Source organism: Rhinoraja longicauda, chromosome 4, assembly GCF_053455715.1.
Source record: "Rhinoraja longicauda isolate Sanriku21f chromosome 4, sRhiLon1.1, whole genome shotgun sequence".
Taxonomy (NCBI): Eukaryota; Metazoa; Chordata; class Chondrichthyes; order Rajiformes; family Arhynchobatidae; genus Rhinoraja; species Rhinoraja longicauda.
Genome location: NC_135956.1, coordinates 25,404,568 through 25,420,714, shown reverse-complemented (window position 1 = coordinate 25,420,714; position 16,147 = coordinate 25,404,568). Strand labels below are relative to the sequence as shown.

Sequence of the window (16,147 nt, the reverse complement as noted above, 5' to 3'; positions counted from 1 at the left end):
GGGCTGAAGGGACTGTTTCCCTGCTTTATGACTCTATGACCTTAATGTGTTCTCTCCAGAAAAAATATTTGCAGCCAACCTAATTCTGGCTCAGGTTTGTGTACATACAGAACAGTGACCTTGGTGCAGTTATCTCACGAGCCAAACGTCCCACTACCATCTCTCAACTTCTCTGCTTTCTCGGATATGCCAAAATGTTTATCCAACTTCCAGAACTAACTGAGCAAATATTTCCTCAACCGATATATTAGGAAGACTGAAGCCATCATGCTTTATGTATAGGGGCCATATGTGTACAGATAGTGTCAGCAAAGTGATATATTGCAATCAATAGTATATAATTTCAGATGTGGAGTACAATGTGCAATTGCTTCCCTCTGCTTAGTTTTAGGTTAGTTTTAGTTTTAGAGATACAATGTGGAAACAATAGACAATAGACAATAGGTGCAGGAGTAGGCCATTCGGCCCTTCGAGCCAGCATCACCATTCAATGTGATCATGGCTGATCATTCTCAATTAGTACTCCATTCCTGCCTTCTCCCCATACCCCCTGACTCCTCTATCCTTAAGAGCTCTATCTAGCTCTCTCTTGAATGCATTCAGAGAATTGGCCTCCACTGCCTTCCGAGGCAGAGAATTCCACAGATTTACAACTCCCTGACTGAAAAAGTTTTTCCTCATCTCAAACAGGGCCCTTTAGCCCACCGAGTCCACGTTGATCATTCTATGTTATTCTATGTAATTCTATGTTATTCCACTTTTGCATCCTACATACTCGGGGCAATTTACAGAAGCCAATTAACTTACAATCCTGCAAGCCTTTGGAATATGAGAGGAAACCAGAGCACTGTAATGTAAGGGTTAAACAGACTATATGAGCTAAAATGGAGTTGTTAGCTAAATTAGCAACACCGCATTTCGAACCCTGCTTTGGAAAACAAGAAGATGTTTTCGAAGAATGCTTGGGCTAATTCAAAGGAACCAGTATATCATGAGGACACCTGCAAGGTCATTAAGATAAGCTTTGCTTTCCCAGAAACATCCGAGACTAGCTCGGTGTCTGATAGGACACATAACTCACGCCATTATGGTACCAAGGAGGATAGCTAGTTTAACACATAAATCATCTGTTGTTCTTAAAGGTAAAAATTATTATATAAATTATTATATAAATACATGCTTCTACCATGACTGCATGAGCTTCATCTGCAGGGAGAGAAAAGAGCTTCACCAAGAAGAGAGAGAGAGAAAGAGACTGTGGTGTGTGCAGACAGGAGACTCGAATACACAGAGGGGCGTGAGATTCATTTTGTATTGTTTCTTTATTGATAGTTGATAGTTTTTGTGTTTTACTTGTATTTTGCTTGAATAAATAATTATTTGTGCTCTTCACCACGTGCTTCCTCCATTCATTGATCCAAATCCTTGAATCCTGCATATATTTCATTACAAGCACCCAGAGAAAACCCACGTGGTCACGGGGAGAATGTACAAACCCCACACAGACAGCACCCGTAGTTAAGATCAAACCCGGATCTCTGGCGCTGTGAAGCAGCAGCTCTACTGCTGCACCATTATACCGCCCTTCAAAATGTTAATCATGAGTGAGCCAGTCTACAAATGCATTGCACCTCTCTTGAAAATACTGCATGGGTGAAGCAAACTCTTTCAATGGCAGAGTTTTTGGTGCATGCAGTGTTCTGGAGTTGGAAATAATCCATACATTGGTAATGCTTTTGGGATACTATTAGTCTGTGTAATCCCAATGCTGCAACTGGAGTGGAATCTGTATGTGTTGCTGGAGAGTTGCCAGTCTGCACAGTACTATAGGGGACAGTACTGTTGGGACTGGAAGATCAGATCAAGTGTTTGTAGTGCCTGAGCTGCAAGAAAAAAAGAAGCGCAGTTAATCCTTGCAGTGTTGATGTGAGGAGGGGAAGCTAAACTGCGTCTGGTGAATGAGGTTTCTCCATGCAAGATTGAATTAGAGAACAGAACAGAATGCATGACCTGCCAGTATTCTTAGAATTGAATGAGGCTGAATGCTGAATTATTCAATGCTGAACAAATGTATTAGAGATTAGATATACATTGTCAATGTTGGAAAACAGATACAATCTCTGCAATGCTGGTGTAAGGATAGAGCCTATTTATGTAAAACTGATGCTATGGTGAATATTGTAAGTCCATGTAGTGGTGGGTACAAAGGAGAACTTATTAATGCAAGGCCAATGTTAGGGACAGTTAGGCCATTCGGCCCATCAAATCTACTCTGCCATTCAATCATGGCTGCTCTATCTCTCCTTCCTAACCCCATTCTCTTGCCTTCTCCCCATAACTTCTGACACCCATACTAAACAAGAATCTATCTCTGCCTTAAATATATCCACCGACTTTGCCTCCACAGCCTTCTGTGTCAAAGAATTCTACAGATTCATCACCCTCTGACTAAAGAAATTTCTCATCTCCTTCCTAAAAGAACGTCCTTTAATTCTGTGGCTATGACCTTTAGTCCTAGACTCTCTCACTAGTGGAAACATCCTCTCCACATCCAATCTATCCAAGCCTTTCACTATTCTGTACATTTCAATGAGATGCCCCTCATTCTTCTAAACTCCAGCAAGTGCAGGCCCAGTGCCGTCAAATGCTCATCATATATTAACCTACTCATTCCTGGGATCATTCTTGTAAACCTCCTCTGGATCCACTCCAGAGCCAGCACATCCTTCCTCAGATATGGTGCCCAAAATTGCTCACAATATTTCAAATGCAGCCTGACCAGCGCCTCCAGTGTATTCAATTAGTGGCAGTATGCTGCCAGAGATGCTGCCTGTCCCGCTGAATTACTCCAGCTTTTTGAGTATCTTCAGTTTAAACCAGCATCCGCAGTTCCTTCGTATGCAGTACATTGAAACTTGAATATTGGTCTGCACAATGCTGAGTTGGAACTGGGGCTTATGAATAGTGTCAGTTTTGCTAACAGCAGAGTTGGCCAGTGCAATACCAGGAAAGGGACAGAATTTATTCAGATTACACAAGTATTATCAAGAAAGCATTTGGCACATTGGCCTTCATCTGTCAGGGTATAGAGTATTGCAGTTGGGATGTTATGTTACAGCTGTACAAGATGTTGGTGAGCAGGTCGCTGGATGGAAGAGAGGAGGTGTAGGGACAGTCCCTGGATTTGGAAGTGAGAGATCGTGTATGGGGATAGATCCCTGGATGGAATGAGACACGATGCCAGATGGAAGTGAGAGACAAGGTTTAGGTCCCTGGATTAAAGTGAGAGGGGAGGTGTAGTGACAGTCCCTGGGTTGAAATGAGAGGAGGTGCAGGGAGAGGTTGCAGGATGGGAGGTATAGAGACAGGCCCCTGCATTGAAGTGAGGGCAGAGATGGGAGGTGTAGGGGCAGGATGGAAGTGAGCGAGGAGGTGAAGGGACTGGTCATTGGATGAAAGTGAGAGAGGAGTTTGCAGGATGGAAGCGAGAGAGGTCGTTGGATGGACATGAGAGAGGAGGTATAGGTACAGAGACCCAGATTGAAGTGAGAGAAGAGGTGTCCTGGATGCGAGTGAGAGAGGAGGTGTAGGCACAGGTAGCTGGATGGAAGTGAGAGAGGAGGTGTAGGGACAGGTAGCTGGATGGAAGTGAGAGAGGAGGTCTAAGTGCAGTCAGGGACAGAGATGTAAGTGAGGGGGGTGGTGAAGGGCCAGCTCCCTGGATTGATTGGGAGTGAGAGAAGAGGGACAAGCTCACACTGGATGGAAGTTTTTAAGAGAGGTGATGCCTGGCTGCCTGCACAGTGAAGGGGGGGGGGGGGGGGGGGGGAAGAAGGTGGGGGAAGAAGGTGGGGGAGAAGGTGGGGGAGGGGCAGAGCCCAGCCGTGCCCAGTCGAGCCAAGCAGCGGGTGGCGGATGCGCGCGGGCGCGGGCCCGGGCAGCGCCGGGTAAAGGGGGCGGAGCTCCGGTCGGCGTCACGTGACGCAGTGTTTACATCCTCAGCTGTTCGCGAGCGGCCTGGTCCGGTGAGCGCGAGCGGGGACGGCGGCGAGGGTGAGGAGTGAGGGACGATGGGTGGGTGGGTGAGTGAGTGAACGCGGGGGGACAGTGGGGCAGGAGGGAAGCTGCATCAGCGAGCGGGATGCGTTGTGTTTTTACTCTCGGGGTCCCGTACCCCTCCCCCCCCCCCCCCCCTCTCCTCCCTTGCGACGGTGATCACCCGCTTCCCGTTTCGTTGTCGTCTCTCTCCCCCCTCTCTGTCTGTCTATCTCTCTCTCTCCCCCCCCCCCCCCCCCCTCTCTCTCCCCCCCCCCCCCCTCTCTCTCTCTCTCTCCCTTCCCCCTCTCCTTCATCAGGGCGCTGCGCAGTTGCCTCGCATCGGAGGCGACGGCGGCCAGTGGCCTAGGACCGGAAAAGACAGCGTCCCCCCTCCCTCCATTGCTCGAGGGATGGCGACGGCGTGGGGATGACCGAGGCTCTCGGTGGCGGTGGCAGTGTCGGCCCACGGCCCGGACCCGCCGTTACCGCCGTCCTCCTCCTCCTCCACCTCCTCCTTTTGTGTGGAGTCGCTGCAGGACGCCTCGCTCGGCTCCAGCCAGCAACAGCGGGGCGCTTCCTTCCTTCCTCTTTTGTCCTGTCTCTCCTCGACCAGCTGTTTTGTGCGGTTTTGATCCTGTATGTGTGTCCGCCGGGCTGCGAGGGTGTTACTTTCAACACTTCACCCACGATGGACCATGCTTAACATTTCTCCGAATCAAGTAGAAACCCCTTTGTAACGTTTGCTGCTTTCTCTCCACACCTTTCTGTAAAACGACGGCTGTTGCGGGCAGGGATCACAGACGTGGCGCCCTTTAAACTTTAAAGGGACTTATTTGCTCGTTTTACTGTTCACGCATTGGAAATAAAGTTTGGCAGGCTACATTCCGTTGCTTGGCATAAGAGTGTGGGATTGTCTTGTTCAGGTGTTGGACAGGTTTGCAGAAAGACTTGTGATATAATTGTTTCTGCCTTTCCTACCGACATTTTATTTTCAATTTGGATTCGGACTGCTACTACGTATTATACTATTGACCGCGAATCTTTTTAATATAGTTTTGTTTTACATCCTTTATTTCTAAAGATTAAATACAAGAGGTTTTATTCCGCCCACGCTTAGTTGTGGACGACGTGTTTACATGTTGAAAATATGTGACATGGCAGTTCGACTCTTTTGTTTAATATTACAGGCAGTAGAACACCAAAACATTATCATCTGATCTGTTAACTAGACGTGTCACCTGCAATGGAAAAAAAAGCTTTGGTTTGGTTTATTTTGTGTGCTACCTCTGAAGTGCCAGTGAGGATTTTTTTTGTCTAGGAATTTCGTTTGTTATCCAGTGACCATACTGGTAATGGTGTATTGTGTTTGATTGCAAAGTTACCCGTTCAGTCAAACAGTTTGTTAATAAATCATTGTTGACATTTCCACGCTGAATGGTTGCTTTCTACTTATCTGCCCAACCAAGTCCTGAGTTCTGGCCATCTAGTGGCATGAGAAGAAAGCAAATACGTCTTTATATGTGATTTTTTTTTTTTCTGTAGATTTTGCAGATGACTGCAATCTAATCACTGTGCCTTGAAAGTCATATTGAAAGAGTAAACTTTCTAATTTTGCACACCAGTCAGTTTCTTTGGTCAAATTGGAGAATGTTCAATGTTTTATTTTTAATTTGTCCACTTTAACATCCCAAGGAGTCTTGGAGTATTGTATGTACAATATTTAATAAGTAATCTAAAATAACTCAAGCACCCAAACCTATACATGCATGCAGTTATTTGCTAAATATCCATCATGGATCCATCCATTGGCAAAATTAGCACACAACATCCTGTGAAGACTGAAATCTTTCCCCATCTGAAGAAGGGCTTCGACCCAAAATGGCACCTATTCCTTTTCTCCAGAGTTGCTGCCTGAGCTGATGAGCTACTCCAGCATCTTCCTGTGAAGACCAACAATTTCACTAAATTGTCTACTTAGTAACATTGAATGAGCACAGTTTATTGCTTTCTAGACTTATGGTGTATGGCTTCCCTGGTACCAGGGTCCAGGAGGTCTTGGAGTGGCTGCAGAACATTATCAGGGGAGGATGAGCAGCCAGATGTTTTGTACATTGGCATCAATTATATAGGGAGGTAAGGGAATGAGGTCTTGCAGAGTGAATATAGAGAGTTATGCAAAAGATTAAAAAGCAGGGCATCAAAGGTAGTAATCGTTGGATTACTCCCGGCGCCACATGCTACTGAAAGTAGGAATAGGAAGATAGGACAGACTATCATGTTGAGGTTTTTAGATCATTGCGAGGGTCAGATACAATCTATACAAGAGAGACTGGGTTACACCTGAATTGGATTGGGACCAATATCCTGGCTGGTGGGTTTGCTAGTATTACTTGGGAGGATTTAAACTAGATTGGCAGGGAGACAAAATCTAATCCGATATTGAGGGAGGTGTGAGGCTGTAAATTGATACAGAAATCAATGACAGCAAATTCAGTAGACAAGATAGGTAGCAGCATGGCAGGGAGCGAGGAAAGACAGTTAGATTCAAGAGCGTTAAGAGTGTTTTATTATCATGGGTCCCAGGTAGAACAATGAAATTCTTACTTGCTGCAGCTCAACAGAATATGTAAACATAGTACACTGTAAACAATATGATAAACGAGAGAGAAAAAAAATGTTCAGTGTGCATATATACACATACCCACAAGTACACACATATATATATTCTCCTTCGACTCCTCCCACTTCTTCCAAATCCAAGGCATAGCTGTGGGCACTCGCATGGGCCCTAGCTATGCCTGCCTCGTTGTAGTCAACCAATCCCTGTTCCAGGCGTATACTGGCCCTATCCCCGGACTCTATCTCTGTTACACTGATGACTGCATTGGTGCTACATCCTGTACCCATGCAGAACTCGCTGACTTCATCAATTTCACCGCTAATTACCATTCTGCTCTTAAATTGACGGGCCATCTCCGACATCTCCCTACCGTTTCTGGATCTCACCATCTCCATCACAGGAGACAGACTTGTGACTGACATCTACCACAAACCTACTGACTCCCATAGCTATCTTGACTACACTTCTTCCCATTCTGTTTCCAGTAAAAACTATCCCCAATTCCTCCATCTACGCCGCATCTGAGCCCAGGATGAGGTGTTCCATGCAAGGGCATCGGAGATGTCCTCATTCGTTAGGGAACAGGGGTTCTCCTCTTCCGTTATAGATGAGGCTCTCACTAGGGTCTCCTCAATATCCCGCAGCTCCGCTCTTGCTCCCCCTCCCCCTATTCGTAACAAGGACAGAGTCCCCCTTGTCCTCACCTTCCACCCCATCAGCCGTCGCATACAACATATTATCCTCCAACATTTCTGCCACCTGCAACGGGATCCCACTACAGGCCACATCTTCCCATCTCCACCCCTTTCTGCTTTCTGCAGAGACTGTTCCCTCCAAAACTCTCTGATCCACTCGTCCCTTCCCACCCAAACCACCCCCTCCCCAGGTACTTTCCCCTGCAACCAAAGGAGATGCGACACCTGTCCCATTATCTTCCCCCCTCGACTCCATCCAAGGACCCAAACAGTCTTTCCAGGTGAGGCACTTTACCTGCACCTCCTCCAACCTCATCTACTGTATCCGCTGTTCCAGGTGTCAACTTCTCTACATCAGCGAGACCAAGCGCAGGCTCGGCGATCGTTTAGCTGAACACCACCGCTCAGTCCGTCTTAACCAACCTGATTTTCTGGTGGCTCAGCACTTTAACTCCTCCCATTCCCACTCTGACCTTTCTGTCCTGGACCTCCTCCATTACCAGAATAAGGCCCAGCGCAAATTGGAGGAACAGCACCTCGTATTTCGCTTGGGTAGTTTACACCCCAGCGGTATCAGCATTGACTTCTCTAACTTCAGTTTGTCCCTGCTTTCCCTCTTTATCCACTCCCCTTCCCAGTTCTCCCACCAGTCATCCTGTCTCCTACTACATCCTATCTTTGTCCTGCCCCATCCCCTTACTTCAGTCTGAAGGATTTTGACCTGAAATGTTACCCATTCCTTCTCTCCAGAGATGCTGCCTGACCTGCTGAGTTATTCCAGCATTTTGTGCCTACCTTCGATTTAAACCAGCAACTGCAGTTTTCTTTCCTATATATAAATATATAAATATATATATACATACATGACCTCAAAAAAAACAATAGTAATGCAATAATCATAATAATAATAATAATTTATTGAAGTTCAGAGCTAATTTGAGGTTATAGTGTTTAATAGCCTGATGGCTGTAGGGAAGAAGCTGTTCCTGAACCTGGATGTTAGAGTTTTCAGGCTACCTTCTTCCTGATGGCAGGGGTGAAATGAGTGTGTGGCTAGGATGGTGTGGGTCTCTGATGATGCTGGCTGCCTTTTTGAGGCAGCAACTCTGATAAATCCCTTCGATGGTGGGGAGGTCAGTGCCGATGATGGACTAGGCAGTGTTCACAACTTTTTGCAGTCTTTTCCGCTCCTGGGCGATCGTTGCTAAACCAGGCCATGATGCAACAAGTCAATGTGCTCCCCTCCTGTACACTTGTAGAAGTTCAAGAGAATCCTCTATGACATATCAAATCTCCGTAATCTTCCCAGGAAGTAGAGGCGTTAATGTGCTTTCTTTATAATTGCATCAATGTGCTGGGTCCAGGAAAGATCTTCGGAAATATGCACGCCCAGGAATTTGAAGTTTTTGACCCTCTCCACCATCGTCCCATTGATTGTGGGTCCTCATATTTCCTCTTTCAAAGTCCACAATCAGTTAATTGGTTTTACTGATATTGAGAGCCAGGTTGTTGTGCTGGCACCACATGGTCAATCGGTCGATCTCACTTCTACACTCTGACTTATCACCATCTGTAATTCGTCCAACAAAGGTAGTGTCGTCGGCGAACTTGAAGATGGATTTCGCACTGTGTCCGGCTACGCAGTCATGAGTATAGAGTGAGTAGAGCAGGGGGCTGAGCACGCAGCCTTGAGGTGCTCCCCTACTGATTGTTAATGAGGAAGAAGTATTTGTGCCGATTTGAACAGACTGTAGTCTGTGGATGAGGAAGTCGAGGATCCAATTGTAGAGGGATGCGCAGAGTCCCAGTTCTGTGAACTTGGTAACCAGCTTTTTAAAAATAAAATTAAAAAATTCAATTATTAAAAATAATATTTACAATACAATAAAACAAAACAGAACCTGCCACCATAATACAAGACAAACATATAAATGAACTACTATACAACGATGTTACAATCCTTGTCAAGGATGCATTCATCCCCTGCGGTGCCCAGTGGTCCCGGAAATCCCCCAGGGTGCCTGTGGACTGCGTGTAGTCCCTCTCTAAAACCACCTGGACACGGACATAACCCCGGAAAGGGGGCAGGCAGCTGGCTCGGGCAGAGCCCATAGTAACCAGCTTGTAGGACATGATGGTATTGAATGCTGAGTTGTAGTCAATAAACAACAGCCTGACGTGTGTTTTTATTGTGCAAGTGGTCCAGTGCGTAGTGGAGAGCCAGTGAGGTGCATCTTCTGTTGACCTGTTGTAACGGTAGGTGAACTGTAATGGGTCGAGGTTCTTGTTGAGGTTGGAGTTGATATGCACCATAACCAACCTCTCAAAGCACTTCATCACCACGGACATTAGTGCCACTGGTCGATAGTCATTCAGGCACGTCACCTTACTCTTCTTGGGCACTGGTATTATTGATGCCCTCTTAAAGCAGGTGGGAACCTCAGACCTCAATAATAAGAGGTTGAAAAGGTCTGCTAAAAAAACTCCAGCCAGTTGGTCTGCACAGGTTTTGAGAACTTGGCTGGGTATACCATCAGTTCCAGGCCCCCTGAAGGATCTTCTGATGTCGGCCTCTGTGACTGTGACTGTAACACCATCAGGGCGTGTGGGGCTCGGGAAGGCACATCAGTGTTCTCCCTATCAAAGCGTGCATAGAACGTATTGAGCTCGTCAGGGAGTGATACTTCGCTGTCGCTTGAGCTGCCTCCTGGTTTTGCCTTGTAGCAGGTGATGGCATTCAAGCTCTGCCACAGTTTCCGAACATCCGCCCCATCCTCCAGCTTTGAGCCGAAGTCCCTTTTGGCCTTTTTGATGGCCACTTGCATTTATTTCAAAGATAGCAGCCTGACAAGTATGGCTGATGTACTTGTGGTGTATTTAGGGACATTATAGCTATTACAGAAAATTGGCTAAGGGAGAGACAGGGCTGGTAACTTAATGTAGCAGGTTGCAGGTGAGATAGACTTTATTGATAAAGGAGAACATCACGGGCTCAGTCAAACATGACATTTCTGAAGCATCGAGTAAGGCTATATGGGTGGAGTTGAGAATTCAAGAGGAATGATCACCTTGTTTGGATTGTCGTAAATGCCCCCAAATTCTCCAGCAGTAATTAGAGGAACAAATGTGCTGGGAGGTTGTTGACAGGGTACAAGACTAATAGGGTTGTTGTAGAGGATTTTAATTTTCTATTGGCTTTTGATAAGTTTCCACATAGCAGGTTAGCCTGGAAGTTTGGATCACATAGGATCCAGGCAGAACTAGCTAACTAGGTACAGAATTGGCTTCATGATAGGAAACAGAGTGTGGTGGAAGATTGCTATTTAGGTTGGTGTTCTGTGACTAATAATGTGCCTCAGGGATTGGTGATGAGGTTTGTCATCTGTATCAATGATATAGATGTGAATGCGCAAGGGCCCCCCCGCCCACATTCTTAGTCACGAGTGTGACCAAAAATGTGAAAGATTGTGGAATACATCTCTTCTAATTCTGAAAGCATTACAGGTGTATTGTTTTGTACTGTATATATGACTCGTATGTCGAAGTTTATCAAGTGAAATTTTTACATGGTATAGTGACAATGTTTGTTTAGGGTCAGAGGTTAAATATGGCTGGCCATGTGTGTGGCCTCATGGTCACACACGTGACCAGTCATATTTGATTTAATGTAAAAAAGATTTAATAGAAACGTGAGAGGCAACGTTTTCACATGGACGCTGGTGGGTATATGGAATGAGGTACCAGAGGAAGGTGTTGCGGCAGATGCAATAACACCAAAAAAAACACAGACAGATACATGGTTAGGAAAGTTTAGAGGGATATGGGCCAAACACAACAAATCGTAATAACTTAGGTGGGGCACCTTGGACGAGTTGAGCTGATGGGCCTGTTTCCATGCTGCATGAATCTGACTCAGTGAAGCAACATTTAATAAGTTAAAATTTTGTATCATTTAATTCATTAACAAGTTTTACCATTGAATAGAGTGACAATCATTTAAATCATAGATGGTTTGTACTTCAGTTTTATGTACCTGCCCTTATAATATCCTTGATGTTTTAAATTCAACAAAAATCTATTGATTCCAGTCTTGAACATTTGCATTGGCACTGTTTACAAAAGCTTCAGGATTACCTCATCCAGAAACATACATGGTTCTACATGTATGCTGACTCTACCCACCCCAACTTCAACGTTTCTTGATCACTTTGTTGCCTTTCACTTCTTATTGCCTTTTAGCTTTTTTAGGTATTAAATATACATAACTATAAAGAAAAGCTATTGTCATTATATTCAGCATATTCTACCTGACTATCCATAAATACCATCTGACATTGTGCCTGTATTCTACTTTGTTAGTGCATTACAATTTACTTGTCAAAAATTTACTCTAGGCCTAGAAATATATTCATTTTAAATATTTAATGCTTTTAAATCACCTTTGGGCATTCTACATTTATGTTTCAGAAACTCTTTGAAACCCTTTTGCATGTCCTCTTGAACATTAACCCTTGAAAGTTGATAACCATGCTCTTCAATATCTTTTTAGTCTTATTTGCTTGAATTGTCTCCCAAACTCCTCCAGATCCTCTTATTGAAAATACTTTTAAAAACTTAACGCTTTGACCATACGTTTTTCACATCTGCCGACGTCATTATATAGCATGGTGTCAAATTTTGATAGTGCAGACGGTATACTGTTTTAAAGATGTTGCAAAATTACAAGTCGTTACTTATTAGGACTGCTTCTAACATGGTTACTGTTACATTTCAATGAACCAGTCCCTCTTTGTGCAGATAAAAGTTATTTTGCTTCACAATAGGCTGATTTTTAATTTTTTTAAATCTATTTTGCATTGATCTGACATGATGAATAGTTTTGCATTGATCTGACATGATGAATAGTTTTTTCAGATCTGCCATATCCAGATCCCCCGTTCCTTGAAAAAAAAATGAATAGAAATTAAGTTTATGTACAAAAATATGAATTGATTGCATAAGTAAGCCACTCAACCCATCAAACTGCTCTGCTATTTAATAAAATAATGAACATTCTGAAACATTCTGAAACCCATACAAATCAAGAATCTGTCAATCTCTGTCGTAAAAATATCCATTGACTTGGCCTCCATATCGTCTTTGGTAATGAATTCCACAGATTCACCACCCTCCGCCAAAATAAATTCCTCCTCATCTCCTTTTTAAAGGTACGTCCTTTTATTCTATGGCTATGGCCTCTGGTCCTAGACTCTCCCACTAGTGGAAACATCCTCCACATTCACTCTATCCAGGCCTTTCAATGTGCAATAAGCTTCAATGAGGTTTCAATTAATTTAGCACTTCATATTTTTAAATAACAGCCCCTAATTCTTGATTCTCCCAGAAGAGGGAACAACCTTTCCAAATCCATGTTGTGAAGAAAATGCAGGATTATGTATCTTTCAATCAAGTTCCCACCAGCTCTTCTCAACAGCAGATACAAGCCTTTTCAAACTTATTTCTCAAGACAACCTGCCTATTGTAGGTATTAGTCTAGTTTATCTAGCTTTTTCTTGTAATTTATCCCTTCTATTATTTATTTCAATAAGACTGAGTGAGGTTCAGTATTCCACCTTTTGTTTGAGCAAGGAGATACAAGTGCAATATTATTTTGTTATTTTTATACTCTGATTCTTGACTGAATAGCCAATATTTCATTTGCCATTTTGATTAAGATTTGTAATTTTGAACCATGTGGCAATCCTCGAAAGTATAAATGTTCCCAACCCATCTGAGAGAAATGAGTGTTCAAATTGCAAAGGCATTGACTTCAATCTGCCATTCCTCTTGGAATATGAGAGTTCTGCCAGATGTAGCAAATTTTACAGACCTGTTTGTGCATAGGGATTGGGGTGGTGGTGCAGGGAAGCGGAAAGAAGATAAATGTTGGGAATGATAAACTTGGCACTTGCAGATCAGTGAGCTTAATGTTTATGAAGGGGAAACTTAGGACAATGACTCAATCCAGATTTTAGTCACCATTTTGAGGCAACAAAATGTTGATAGACGACGTTTTGTTAAGACGTTTTTTTATAAATGTGTATTCCTCAACTAATTTTGCATCCGGCACAGAATAATGCTGAGCAGCCATTTTACAAAATCAAGGAAAGCAGAAATGGATGTTTCCTGAAACCAGGCATAAAACCAACTTCCTTTTAATAATATGGACTTGGGTTTATGGAGCATAGTTTCCTCGAACACCAGAAATCTTCGATTCAGTACTGATCTGCAATTGCTGTCTGTGTGGTGTTTGCATGTTGATGTGGGTTTTCTTCAGTAACTCCAATTCTGTCCTACTTCCCAAAGGTGTGCAGATTGGTAGATTTGTTGGGCATTGCTTTAAACATAAAATTGTTCTAGTTTACCGTGGTTGGTAAAATTGATGGGAATGTAAAAGAAATGGCTCGGGAAATGGGATTGGTCAGTGAGCCAACTTAGTCTCTGGGCTAAATGGCCTCTTCCTATGTCATGATGAAACCTAGACGTTGTAGAAAATAGTAAACCCTGAGTAGGATATTAGATTTCAAGAGGATGTCGACCAGTGAAGTGGGCTGACAAGTGACAGATTAAACCATATTCAAGCACACTATAATAATTTTGAGAGGAAGAAGTGCATTTAATTATATTGTTATATCAGAATGACACAAAGTACAGAAATAGATGGATTTGATTGGGTCTAAATGCAGAAATGTTTGAAGGCAGTAAATGTTTTTCTTTAAATGGGCACCTTCCCTTTATTAATAGAGATACAGAGTGAGAACAGTGAATTGCATTAAATCTATATAATATATGGATTAGGCTTCAGTTGGAGAATAAAGATACATTTTGGACGCATTGTAAAGCTTTCAGAAAGAATGCAGTAAGGTCTGACATTTGTCCTTAAAGCAGAACACTGACGTAGGGTTACAAATTGGAGTTGTGATCTTGTTTATTTACTCTTCTGATGACGGAAGAGTTTGCCAGTGGACATAGATCAAAGGTTATTGGCATTAGAATTAGGGAAAACATCAGGGAACTTTTTTTAAATGCAGTTGGTTGTTGCAGACATAAATCATTTGATAGGGTGTTAGAAACCATCCAATAGATCGAAGCTTTTAAAAAGGGAATTGACTAAATAATTGAGGAAAAATGATGTTGCAAACAGTAAAGAGTGATGTGTAAAACTAATGTGACATTTCGGCCAAAGGGCTGACATGGGTAAGATGCACCAAATGGCTTTTGTTTTTGGGCAGTATTCAATTATTATGTCCACTAAATTTTAGCAATATGTATGCATGGTCACCCAATTGCTTCTGTTCTTTTGTTATGTGTCTTGTGCTATTAACAAAATATTTTGGTTTGTCACTCTCATACCCAGAGCAGATCTCACAACTTATTACATTGAATCTAATATTAATCTCTTGCTTCCTTGGAAAGAAATTTAAAGGACTGATTCCACAAGCCTGTCGCTACTTTTTGTAATTCATTCTGGTTCTGTTTACATCTACTCATTTATATAATCCTCAATCTTCTTTCCTAATCTGTCTCTTAATGTATTTCTTGAAACTTTTGCTACTTTAATTTTTATAGTGCTTCACTTATTCTACAGATGATTTTGATATATTCCTGTGTATTTTTATCTTTCTAGCTGAAAATGTTCCTTAATTTGTCTCTGATTCCTAAATTTCATGGAAAATCCCAGGATACTTGGGGAGATGAGGAAAGAGTGTAAAGGGAGGCTATGAGGGGACAATACTGGGTGAGTGTGATTGTGGGCAGAGATAGTGTGAGGGAGAAGTGATGGAACAGGGGTTGCATCTTGCCCTGCTTTCCTGCCTCATTCTCCATGATGTTTACTCTCCATCTAAAGCAGTCATGTAAGATATTATCCTGGGATACGGTGGGGTGTTGCACTTCTTGAAGAAAGCTTTGAGCATATTCTTTGTTTATTGAATAATCTCCCTCATGACTGAGGTTGGAATAATTTAACTGTTTCAGGGACTGATGTCAGGCCGGTTAGGTGAGTGATATGCCTTACCCAGGTAGTCACCTCAAGGCAACTAAAGCCTCAATTTTGGGGATATTGGCTTACAGTATTTCTATTTTCCAGGACTGAAAGAGAAGAGAAAGAAATACAGACGAGCTCCTTAAAGGTATTTAAGGTGGAGGTTGCTATATTTTTCAAATATAAAGAGTCTGGCATGAAGGAAGAGTTGAGGCCTGGGATGGATGTGCTTTTATGTTCTTGTGAAAGGTTTTCAACCTGAAATGTTAACTGTTTCACCTTCATTGTTGCTGCCTGATCTGCTGAATGTTTCCAGCATTTTTTTGGTTTAATTGATTTTTGTTTTCATCACCTGCTCTTACCTTGGATTTCCAGCACCTGCGTTTTAAAAAAACCCCATTTACTGCATAGAGGTCTTCCCCAGGTTCTAGTAGGGCTCCATCCCTGAGCACTGTCCCTTACCTGAATAGTTTGCAAGTCAGAAATGCAGCTGGAGTTCATAGATGGCAGAAGATGTCTGCAGTCCTACTCGTATGTACGGGCTGTACATAAGTAGGACATTCATAACCTGGAGCAGACCTTCAAACAGAAATTACATTTATTATAAGGTGCATATACAAGTTGAATATTCACGCGTTTGGTGCTTGGACCCAATTAAAAATTACTTTACTTTTCTCTGTGTACTGCTTGTTGTTTAATCCACTGAAGATTGAATGGTGAAACTGGGTACCAAATGGTAAAAATGGAAACATTTGATTCTCTAATATTATA

At 43.0% G+C, this 16,147-nt stretch overlaps 1 protein-coding gene across 4 annotated transcripts in view; it reads left to right on the top strand.

Moving 5' to 3' along the window:
* Positions 1 to 3,889: 3,889 nt before the first annotated feature.
* Positions 3,890 to 16,147, top strand: part of pcmtd1 (protein-L-isoaspartate (D-aspartate) O-methyltransferase domain containing 1) — a 48,372-nt gene continuing 36,114 nt past the window's right edge. The window contains exons 1-2 of one of the 4 annotated variants that reach the window (XM_078397373.1): positions 3,971 to 4,053; positions 15,482 to 15,524. The gene's annotated coding sequence lies outside the window, so the exon portion shown is untranslated. Of the gene's footprint in view, positions 4,054 to 15,481; positions 15,525 to 16,147 lie in introns of all 4 variants that reach the window. The other 3 variants (XM_078397374.1, XM_078397375.1, XM_078397372.1) reach the window with 3 other exon arrangements.